The sequence below is a fragment of the Gossypium hirsutum genome, chromosome D02, assembly GCF_007990345.1.
Source record: "Gossypium hirsutum isolate 1008001.06 chromosome D02, Gossypium_hirsutum_v2.1, whole genome shotgun sequence".
Taxonomy (NCBI): domain Eukaryota; kingdom Viridiplantae; phylum Streptophyta; class Magnoliopsida; order Malvales; family Malvaceae; genus Gossypium; species Gossypium hirsutum.
Window position 1 is genome coordinate 43,518,918 of NC_053438.1, and position 12,741 is coordinate 43,531,658.

Here is a 12,741-nt window from a genome sequence, read left to right on the forward strand (position 1 = left end):
GATGAATCTACTTCAACATTTTACTGGTTACTCTTTTCTATTGTAGCCTGTTCCGGTACTGGTTCTGAATTCTTCATATTTGTGAAATCTAAATTACTTTCTTCAATAGTGGTATCATTAACAACTCTTGGTAGATGTGTACCACTTCTGAGTATACTGGCTTTGAACTATTCCATCCCTTGATATTGTGAATTTTCGATATCACTTGGCAGTGTTCCTTGCGGTCTTGAGCTTAATGCTCTGGCAATTTACCCCACTTGATTCTCTAAATCTCTTAAAGATGCAGCTTGACTTTGAATGATAGCATCATTCTTGGTCATATATTCCTTTAATAGATCTTCCATAGGTGAAGAACTCGAAGTTGAATTTTGCTGAGCATTTTGCTGTGGTATGGGTTGATTGTATCCAGGTGGTGCACTTGCAACATTTTGTCAAATAGCATTGATGGAATTTCCCACCCCTTGATTACTCCAATTGAAATTGGGATGCTAATTCCACACTGGATTATATGTGTTGGAATATGGGTTGTTGTTGCGGTTAAAATTCCCCACATAATAAATTGAGGCTGGATTCAATAGGCTTCATCGAAAACATAATATTCTCCGTAATAAATACATGTTAACTCAGCTACTTTCATTTCCTGTATTGCAATTGGTCTTTTGAGTATTTTAATCATATTCGTTAAAGATGATACTTGAGTTTTTAGGGAAGTAATTGCATCAAGTTCCATTGCTTCAGCAACTCTTCTACCAATCCCTACTCTTTTAGTGGGGTATTGATAATCGTTGTTTGCTATCCTCTCTAGAATTTTATATACCTCATTATATGATTTATCGAGCAAATTCCCATTAACAGATGCTTCAACCACCAGCCTTGTATGCCCATTCAGTCTATTGTAAAACATTTCCATTTGCGTCCAATGTTGAAAACCATGCATTAGGCATTTTCTAATTAACTCCTTGAATCACTCCCATGCTTCATGTAATGTTTCATCCTCAGATTGCCGAAAGGACATAAAATCATTCCTCAATTTGACATTCATGGTTGGATCATTATAACTTAGCAGAAACCTTTGACAAAGTTCATTCCAAGATGTCACCGTTCCTGGTGGTAGTGCATTTAACCATGCTCTGGCATGATCCTACAATGAATAAGGGAATAACTCCGGTCTCAGGGCATCTTCAAGAACACTTTGATGCCTGAATGAATCACAGACTTTCAAAAAGAGTCTTAAGTGCAACTATAGATCCTCAGTAGGCAACCTACTAAACTGCCTTATAGTTTGTAACATTTGAAACATCACCGGCTTTAACTTAAAATTTTAAGCTTGAATATGCGGCCTAAAAATCCCTGGATTTAGATCATGTAAGATCGGCACTACATGTTCTCTGATGGGTTTGTCTCTATCATCTATTATACAAGAAATATTAGCATCCCTTCTATCGTGTTGTAATGGCTCTTCTCTAACTTGATCATTTCTAATTCTTTTCATTTCTCACAATTCTTTTCTCCTTCTTCTCAGGGTTCTTTCAATTTCAGGATCAAAAGAATACCCTTCAATTGCAAAAATATCTCTACTCATGCACCAACATAAATCTTGAAAAGCAAAAAAAAATCAAAACAACTAATAAAGCTCAACTAATAAAAATTAAAGAGGTAATAACACACTAAATTTTGTAACGACGCCAAAAACTTGTCGCATGTGAATGTGTAATACGAATGTGCAAGTGTACACGTTGAATCAAGTAATAAAGTGATGAGTGAGTATCATCCCCACAGGGATCGGAATTGATTAAAATAATTGGTTATGCTATTACTTATGAAATTTATTAATTAAACTGTGTAAAAGAAACATATGACAAATTGATTAACAGAATTAATGAATGGATTAACAAAATCAATTATGAGTGAAAAAAATGCTAGGGCAATTGAAATGTTGTGGCAATTCTCAAAGAATAAGTAGGGAGGATTTGTACTGTTGAATGATAAAGGTTGGAATTACTCAGGCTTTATTCTTATACTATAATAATACCATAGCAAAATCTTGACCATTCTACTATTTAAGGATTCACTACTGCAGTCTGCTTCTCTTGAAAGCTAGACTTTGAGCTACCATTCCAAGTTTTTTGGATGTTTACAGAACTCAAGAATGATATCAAGATTGTTCTTCCTTTCCCTGTACAGATCACAACTTCTATATTTAGAGTGTTGCAAACATTTTGTCGAATACTTGCCTGTATCAACTGATAATGATCCAATCTATTTAATCTTTTCATAATTAAATTAGATCTACTAACATACCATACAATCATCTATGTCTAAAACTTTCATGCATGTATTTAAAATAATCACAAAATCGACTGAAACAATAATCTACTCAAAATCATACCATGGCTATTAAAGATAATAAAAATTCACCCAAACAACTGCAGGAAGCTCTTGCTACTCCAGCTTTCACTTTAATAATGAGATTTGATGCAAAACCCAGGGAAGATTTCTCTTACCCTTCCTTGCGTTTGTGAGTTTTCTGCTTTGTAAGCTGCTACCCTCTCCTCTTTTTTCTCTGAGATTTTTCATGAGAATCTGATGCAGAGAGAAAAAGTTGCTCTCTAATTCTTCTCTCTCCAAAAATCCTCTTTTCTTTTATTTTCTCTTTCTTCTTTTATAGGGTAGGTCCCTCCCTCTCAGCACACAACTTTTGCTTCCTATTTTTTAGGGTGGTTTATCTGGTACAAGTACAACTGGCTGAGAGTGATGTGGACTAAGTGTTGCGTCCTCTTCCTAGAATTTCCATGGCATTCTTGTTGGAAATCCAACTAGCATTTTACTAATTTTCCTACTCTATTCTCTCTTCTCTTTTTCATCCTGTACCTGTTCCGAACCACAAGCAACACATTTCTTCCTCGATAATAAAAGTAACAAATAATAAAATTTATAGCACAATCCAAGCTTTGTTATGCAATGTTCTAAAAATATCCTAAAAATGCAAACATATTTACTTAATTACAAACAATTAATTCACATCAATATCCTTTTTTTTAGCTCAGGTAAATTTTGAGGACGATATTCTTTTTAAAGGGGGAGAATTGTAACTCCCCAAAATTGGGCCTAGAAGTTTCAAAGGTAATTTAGGAAATTTTTCTTATATCTGCTTGGAATTTTGTAAGGTTGGTAATCGATAATATTTTCAACAATGGCTATTAGGAAATTAAGTCAATTTCTGAAAATGAGTTTTAAATACTTTTAATTTTAAAAATAGGACTGATTTCTAAAAGAGTCAAAACTGAGAGTTTTTATGAAGCAATTTACCTAGAATTTTAAAATCAACCTAAAAAACCCCCCATTCCTCAAATTGTTTTCACGATTGAAACTTTCCTCTTGTGTTTTTGTCGTCCCTTCATTTTCTTTTTCTCCTCCAATTGCTTTTGATCTCCAAATCCAAATCTCTTTTGATTTCCAAAATCCCTTGAACTATAAATCGCCATTGAAACCAAGAAAACACCCCAAAAACCTCACTAATTTAATCTTCTTCTTCAAGAATGGGTTTTCTCAGATTTGCATCAAAACTCATTTTTCCTCCATTAAAGGTAATCATTCATCCTCCTATTGGTTTAAATGATATCTAGTCTCTTCAACTGAATTTTTAGCCATTAAAACGCATGTTTTAACTAAAAGTTGAAAAGTTGGTTGTTAATGGTGAATTATAAGATTATGGATTAAAATGTGGTTTCAAAGTGTTTTTCAACTTGTTTTAACATGATTAGAAAGTTTCTAAAGTTACATTGACGTTTTGTTAAGAATTTCTCGAGTTTTAATGAATTTTCGTCATAATGGCCAAAACTTGTCGAAAAATGTCGATACCTTAAAATGTGTAGTTTTGTGTATTTTAAAGATTGGACATTAGCCATAGATGAATATGTAGATGAACGGAATTATTTTCATGTGAAAAGATTAAGTGTAGGCCGAGATATTAAAATTTAAAGCTTTTCATGTTAAAGGTTTCGGTTAATAATGATTGTAGCTTAGGCTATTGTGTTTTATTGTTTAAGGTGAGTCGATGGGTGATTTTTTTATTGTGTGTTTGTTTGGTTTGTCTTGTTAAAGTGTCGAAGTCAATAGGACCTTTAACGAGAAAAGACAAAGGCAAAGGGAAGCTTGTCTGAGCTTTCGGCTTTTTGGTGGAAGCGTATTTCTTGTGGGTGTTTTGGAATATTTGCTCGTAGATGATTCATTGTGTAATTAAAAATTTAGAGGTAGCCTAAACCCCTACTCTAAATTTCGAGAGTAAGTTTTCTCACAATTATGATAAAATGTGATATAGGTATGCTTGTGAAACTGTGAAATTATAAACATATATGAGATGCTATGACATATGCTATAAGCTTATGATGACTGATGTGAATATAAAGGTGTGTTGTTCATGCCATGTGAAGTAAATATGTGGGTATGTTATTCATGCCATGTGACAGTGATTCTATTGTGCTACTAATGTGAATATGTAGTAGATATGTGTGGAAATTCGATAAGTAAATATGTGATAATAATGTGGATAGTTTGGCCTTATGGTCTTATGAGATAGTTGGATATAGTTGACATGCCATAGGATTGTGATTACTCATCTTTGTGTTGTAATATCTGGGGCGTTGAGGCGTAGGGACAGTTTTTGGAGAGATAAAAGAATGTGAGTCAAGCTCCATTCGCCGGGATATGTGTTTGGTGTGTTGGAGAGTGTTAGCTATATGCTTCACTTATGGGACATGTTTAACTCTTTGAGTCATTTTGGTGTATTGGAGATCCAAGTATCCAATATGTGGTGATAGAGTCCACTTTATGTTTCATAATCTCAAGAGCCAAACTATCATAAAACATGACTAAAAGTGAGTAAATGTGATTAATATGTGCTGTAATATATGTTAAAATATTCATGTGAATAGTGTGTAAATATTCATGAAAGATGATTAAACGTGTAAAATATGACATAAGAGTAGAAGATGTTATGATTATGTTGCATGTATGCTTTGTTGATGCATAACGACTTGGTAAGCTCACCCACTCCTTTTCGGTATCGATACCTACGTAACAGTTTTGGGAAATTTTGCTAAGTGGATCTAATGCAAGTTTAGTACTTACTTTATGTTTATTTAATGAATGATTGACATGTCTTATCGATAAAAAGTAAATGTATGACATACAATTCATGTGAATGCTATGTTAATAAATACAACAACAACAACAACAACAACAACAACAACAACAAAAGATGCATGTGTAATAACATGACAATTTGATATGAACATGATGCGAGACGGTGCTGTAGCGTCCTAGTATTCGAGCTCGACAGCCGGGCTGGGTATAGGATGTTACATTTGGGGTAGGGAAATTTTGACTTAAAGGTTGAAAAATACAATAAAAAGTTGTATTTATGCCTAGGGTTCAAGGGTATGCAAAACTTAATTATTTTGCAAGGGAAAAGATTTGAACTTAGGACCTTAATATAATTTCCATGTTTTTTTATATTTCCTTTAGCCACTAGGCTATTTCCTCATTATTTAAATAATTTTGCAATAATTATTTTAAAAACAAGGCGTGTCACATATTAAAGTTTGATGCAAAATTTGCAAAATAATAAAAATGATGCAAGAGAAGGGACTTAAATTTGGGTTTCAAGGAACATTTCACTAACACTTAACCAACAAACCAATACATCATTTACTTCTTAAAAATGCACAAATAATTTTAAAAATTTAGGACATAACCACTCTCTCTCAATTCACAAACCTAATTCTATTAGTCCTTGATTTTTGAAATGTTACAAAATATATGAATTATAATTATTCGATTTCAAATTTGATTCTACTTTCTCATTGTTATTCGAATTGTATTATTTATAATTATTATTGATTATAATTACATTTATTATTTTATAAAAACGCATAACGTAAAAGAAGTACCAATATTGGATTATTTACTAAGTAGCAATTTGCCCATTGTGTTCTCTTATTTATTATCATTTCATGTTACAATATGCGCTTTGTCAGATTATGACTCAATCACTAACCAAGAATTCTCTCACCTTTTTGGTTTTCCTAATTTTTTACAAATTAAATATTACTGCAAAATGCAAACCCCACTTTTTATCTCAAAATTCAACAATGTCCTTTTATCTCCAAGTCTCCATCTTTGTCTTTTATATCCATCTCACTTTTTTACAACTCAAACATTACAGATAAAAGTAAATTTTTATCAATACAGACATCATAAGTTAATAATTCTTACAACTTTGAATTGTAAGATGATTACTCTGATCAATACGCTAACAATAAAATTACTTTTATTCATTCCCTTTTGTTCTGATTAAATATTTTATAAATTTTTATTTTGATAATTAATTTCAATAAATAATAAAATATTATTTTATTTTACCGGTTCATCTAGAAGATCAAACATGTCATTAATCCTTGATTCATGGTTTCTTTAAAAAAAATTCCATTCCATCCCATTTCGAATATTCATATTCTTATTATCTATAGCATATGTGGTAGTAGGCATATAATTAAATTGTAAATATAGCATAAACTAACGGCTAATTGGAAAATGCATGTTGACTGATGACTAATGTGTCGTCCCGCATATGGCATTTGTTTATGGAATCGTCCCACGTATACTTAGGTAGGCTTACGTCCATAAAGTAGACATTAATGCTTCTTTTCCTTTTTTTTTTCAAACACATTATTGCCTTAATAATAAAGGGAAAACAAAACATGTATTGTTGAACAAAACAAAAGTATAGTAATGTTTAAAGTTGGAAAGTGAAAATTGTAGTAAGTGGCTTTTATTTCTTTGGGATTGAATTTTGCCTTCTAACAAGTCCATGTGCATATCCATTCCCATCAAAACTTTGATTTTTTTTTAAATATTTGATTTCATTATCGGTGTATAAGTTCCTTATATCATCAATGAATAATAAAATGATAAACCGTTATTAAATGAAGCAAAAAATATAGAGGACTTGTAAATAAATACTAATAATTTTATTTAAACATAATTAAACATTAAACCTAACTATAATAAATAAAAATTGATAACTCTCGAATTTAGAATTTTAGGTTTAAGGTCTAAGTTTTAAGTTCTCACGTTTAAGGTTCTAAAATTTATTTATAATTAATTATATGTAAATAAAGTTATTAGTATTTAATTATAATTAAATTAAGTCGTTACTATTTTTTTATTTAATGATGAGGTGACATATTATTATTCACTCATGATGCATGAGACTTTGCACCAACATTATATCAAATTTTCTCCTTTATGTTTTAGAAAAAAATTCCTAAAGTAAGGTTACCATTATTAATTAATAGTTTGAATTATTTTTTAGTATTATTATATTTTATGGGAAATATACATTTTTAGAATATGTTTTTTAGGGCGTCGAGATGCTATACATGTAAATTAAAGTATTACCCTAAACTCGATACTCTTAAATGTCAAGATAATCCTAAAAAAATTAACTTTCCATAAAAAATATAGTAATACAACATCAATATTGTCACATCCCAAAAACCGGGTTAGTGAAACTAAGAGTGGTTACATCCAGTTTTTGAGTTAAGATTGTGAAAATTTTGTCAAGTGAATTGACTTGCTTTAGTGGTTAAGTGTTGTGCTTGTGTGTGAGAGGTTCTGAGTTTGAATCATTTTCCTTTCATTTTTGTTATTCTTACCTAAACCCCTATCTTTGACTATCTAGCTTAAAAATTCATTTAACTCAATTGTTAGAAATAATGAACTTGTTGGTTCGGTGGTAAGGCCTTAACTTTTTCAGGGGTCCCATGTTTGAATCTTGTGTGATATCATTTAAAAAAAAACACAAAAGGCCCCTCCCTATTTGTCGTTCCCCACTTTCTCCATTGTTTCCCATTTTGTTTTTCCCCCTTATTTCTTGAACATTAGTTTTGCTTTTGCTGTTGAAATTTATTTGTCAATTCTTTTTCTCAATTTTCCTTATTTGATTTCTATAGATTTTCTTCCTCCGTCGTAGTGTTTTGGGTGCTATTCTCTTTTTGTTAACTATCATTATTTCTGTCACTTTACTGCTTCTTCATTTTCAATTTTACTTAACATGTATTAGTGCCATTTTTCATTTTGGCCAGTGTTAATCGTGGGAGGTAAGGATTTTTTTAAGTTTGGTATTTTGCTGAAGGGTTTTACATTTTTGGATGGGGAACTTGCTATATTATGGTTTAATTTTTGTTCTAATTAGGTGGAAGTTTGGAGACGAATATTCCACCACGGAATTGATTGTCGTTAGCTGTTGTTTGTGCAAGGGTAAGTGTTTGTTCGTCGTTGTTAGGGGCTGATTTTTCTGTAATTAGCTTCAATTGCCTTTGATTGTGCTGAATTAGTGAATCAGATTTGGTAAAATCATGCTAATTAATATTTTTGACATTGTCGTTCAGAAGTCTCTATGTGTGTTGTAGCAACGTGTATTAGAAAACGATCAGGTGTGTATCAAAAAACTTAAAAAATAGTGAACGACGCGATGCCGAAAAGTGCACTGTCGACGTCACACGGCCGTATGGCAGACTACGTAAGCCACACGGCTATGTGTCAGATTGTGTGTGTCACACAATCTGGGTTATTTGGGCAATGTGGCTGTATGTGTCAGATTTGATGTGTAGCAGAATGTGTAGGAAATTTTCTAAAAAATCTTCATTATGTTTTTTCTAAAAAATACTGCATTGACATAATGATGCATTCTCAGTTATAGTCAATTGATCGTTATAAAATTCTCTACAATACTTTGATTTGTTTATTGTGTTATATGTGTTCTCTATTTAAGTTTAGTTACACGCCAAGCTTGTTAGCTCACCCTTTTGTTTTACCCTCTCAAGTATTCAGAAATCATAAGATCGGTAGGCGTACGGAAGCTTAGATTGGGTTCTTGGTTAATTAAATAAGATAGTTTAAGTTTTTAACTATTTTGGAATTTTTGGACGGTAACTTTGTTTTTGGCCTTTGTTTTGGTTTTTGTTCTATTTGTCAGATTTTTGTATTTTTAACGTTAAATTGCAAAATGGTATTTCTCCCAATTAAGGACAAGATTTGTCTCTTCGCATCTTTTTAGTACCTTAGCTAAACGACTCAAACAAACATCATAAGTATTACCAAAAATAGAAAAACCATCCATGAATACCTCAACAAAATTTTATACCATATCAGTAAATATTGCCATCATGCATCGTTGAAATGTAGTAGGTGCATTACATAAACCAAAAGGCATTCGCCTAAAAGCAAACGTATCGTATGGGCAAGTAAAAGTCATTTTCCATTGGTCTTTCGGGGCTGCAACTATTTGGTTATGTCTCGAATATCCATTTAAAAAACCAGTAATATTCGTTACCTACCAGTCGGTCTAACATCTGATCCATAAAAAGGAAGTGGAAAATGGTCCTTCCGCTTGGCTTTGTTCAATTTTTTGTAGCCAATACAAATTCTCCAACCTATGATAATCCTTGTCAGGATTAACTCATTACATTTATTCTCAATAATCGTGATTTCACCTTTCTTTGGTACACACTGTACCAGACTTACCCATGAACTATCTGAAATGGGGTCGATAATTCCCTCATCTAACCACTTGATAACTTCCTTTCAAACTACCTCTTTAATTATTGGATTGAGTCTCCTTTGCTCATTGATTCTACCTCTTTCACCCTCCTCTAGGATAATTTTGTGCATACAGAAGGACGTGTTTATTCCTAGAATATTAGTTATAGTCCAACCAATCGCATTTTTAAATTTCTTTAAAATCTCAATCAGCTGCTCCTCTTGGTGTTTCGTTAGTTCTGCTACTAACGGTCTCCCCAGGATGATCGGCACTTCTTTATCTACATCAAAATCTAAGACAATGAAATCAGCAAGAAAAATAAACTTATCTACACGTACCAGAACATCCTCTATTTTTCCTTCTAGGTATGCTAAAAATCGATCCGCCAGTTGAAGTGTCACAATCGTGGATTTTACTTCACCTACCCCCAACATCTTGAAAATAGACTTGGACATCAAGTTAATGCTTGCCCCTAGATCGCATAAAGCTTTACCATGGTAAGATTCTCCAATATTACAGGGTATAGTAAAGCTTACAGGGTCCTTCATTTTCTGAGGTAGTTTGTCCTATATGAACACATTGCACTCCTTCGTTAGTGCTACAGTCTCGTACTCACTGAGTCTCTTCTTCTTTTACAGAATGTCCTTCATAAACTTGACATAGTTGGGCATTTTTTTCTAAAGTCTCCACCAATGGTATATTGATGTGAAGTTGCTTTGGAACATCCAAAAACTTCTTGAATTGCACCTCTTGTTTCCACGTATGTGGCTAGATTTTTGTGGATATGGAGGTGATGAAAATTTGGCTTGGACTAGACAACTTTTCTAAGGAGATAAATTTGTATCTAAAGAAGATGTTAGCTTATCAAAATTCACTAGTTTAGATTTTACCTCATCAAACTTTGTAAGTTCTAGCTACTCTGAGACATGAACTTCAACTATTAGTTGACTTTCCTCCTTCTCAATAGATCCATCTTCAACCACTACTTCCTTGAGTTCCAAAGTCTTACCACTCCGTAAAGAAACTACCTTGTAATCTTCCTTACCTAAATTTCTTGGATTTTCTGTATCATTCGGATTAACGCGTTTGGATGTTCTCCAAAATTTTCAACGTTGTTTCTTGCCTTTGGATTAACGCGTCATTATTTGCCATGTACACCTTCAACAAATTCTCCAAATTGTTAGATGATTCAACTTGTGGTGGTTTGGAAACTTGTTGATTAAACCCTTGGAATTGATTTGGTCTATACTACATATGGGTGTTGTTCGGTCTTCCTCCTTGGTTACTCCAAGAAATATTTGGATGGTTTCATCATGAAAGGTTGTAAAAATTGGACTATGGTCCTTATCCACTTCTATTTTGGTGTTGATTCCTTACCTAGTAAACAGACTCAGGATTTGATGGACAGGTCTCGAAAGAATGGCTATCCCCACAATATATGCAGGAAACAATATTGAATTGACTCGGTGGTTGAGCTGTAACATGATTAAAATCGTTATTAGTAAACAATTTCATCATTGAAGAGATAAAATATACCTGGGCTGAGAGTGAAGTGAGAGCATCTACTTCATGCACTCTAGCTACTCATTTTCTTAACGTTGATCGATTTGTCAGCTACTGGTAATTCTTACTGCCTATTCTTTCGATGATCTCGTAAGCCTAATTATAAGACTTTGACAAGAGAGCACCATTCGTAAAAGCATCTACCACCAACCTAGTGTGTGCGTTGAGACCATTATAAAACGCCTCCAATTGGATGCAATGTGGAATCCCGTGGTGAGAGAATCTACAAAGTAACTCCTAGAATCTTTCCCATGCCTTATATAGGGACTCATCATCCATTTGCTGAAAAATAGTGATCTCATTTTGCAACTTAACATTTTTGCTAGGTGGGAAATATTTTACCAAAAAGCACTCAACTAATTCTTGCAAAGTTGAAATTGAATGTGGTGGCAACAAATTAAGTCATGCTTGTGCTAGATCTTGATCTTGCAATGAGTATGGAAAAAACTTCAACCTAAATGTGTCTTCAATTACACCAACTATCTTAAAAGAATTGCTCACCTCCATGAATAGTCCAGGGTGAAGGTATGGATCTTCTGTGGGCATTCCACTAAATTGGCCCATTGTTTGAAGCATCACAAGCTTCAGTTCAAACTACGATGCCTCAATCTCCGGTCTCCTAATTGTCGGATTTAACTCATTAAAAAGGGGCACAACGTACTGCCTTATAGCTTGATCCCTATCATTAGCAATAAGGATTGGATTGTGAACATTAGCGGCTTCATTCCCCTGAACATCATTTTGATTTCCAAGGTCCATTTTCGCAGATTGTCTTTGGGCGAATATTTCTTCTCTTCTTTGTCTAAATGTCCAATCGATTTTAGGGTCTACAAGTAATAAATCGATGATTCAATCTATGTTCATAAATACCTAAGAATAAAATCACAAAAAAATAAAGAATAACAAATAAAAAATTTAATTAGTAAATTTAGAATTAAAATAGAAAAAATAAAAACCAAATTGCAAAGAATAATTTCAGAACAATGATTAAGGCAATAGTCCCTGACAACAGTGCCAAAAACTTGTAACGATGGGTTTTGTGCAAGTTTACACAGTCGTTATCAAGTAATAAGTATAAGAGTTATCGTCTCCACAGGGACTGTATATGTTAATCAATATTTTGCAAACTTAATATTAATAATTTGTTAAGAAAAACATAATAATTTTGATTCGTTGATGTTAAGTAAAATAATTACCTAGATGCAAGTTAACCTAAATGCAAATGAAATGAACAATTAAAATGTATAAGGTGGATTTAGCAGCAGAATTCAAAATATTTCAAAAACGAAAACATGAATAGGCTAGAATAATTAAATCATTTAACTTAGTTCATTTTCATCATGTTCATAATATTCCCAAAAATATTCCATGGCAACTCGATCTTTCATTAACTTTGAAACCAATATTAAGTCCTTTCGGAATCTTTTACTTAGAAAAATATACATACTACCATGATCATATTTAACTAAGGGTTTCTTAGAGTTTATGTGAAGCAACAGGGACAAATCAAGTTTGAAACAATTTAATCACAATACCCTAAAAGTTATGCAAGGTAATAGAGCTCTCCTGAGTTA

At 32.7% G+C, this 12,741-nt stretch overlaps 2 non-coding genes across 2 annotated transcripts; both read left to right on the forward strand.

Annotated features, from left to right (window-relative positions):
- Positions 1–926: 926 nt before the first annotated feature.
- On the forward strand, positions 927–1,033 carry LOC121215079 (small nucleolar RNA R71). Its single transcript, XR_005910812.1, has one exon. It is a non-coding gene; the product is annotated as a small nucleolar RNA R71 (small nucleolar RNA).
- A 10,339-nt stretch (positions 1,034–11,372) lies between these two features.
- Positions 11,373–11,478, forward strand: LOC121215060 (small nucleolar RNA R71). The gene has a single exon (XR_005910796.1). It is a non-coding gene; the product is annotated as a small nucleolar RNA R71 (small nucleolar RNA).
- Positions 11,479–12,741: the final 1,263 nt, after the last annotated feature.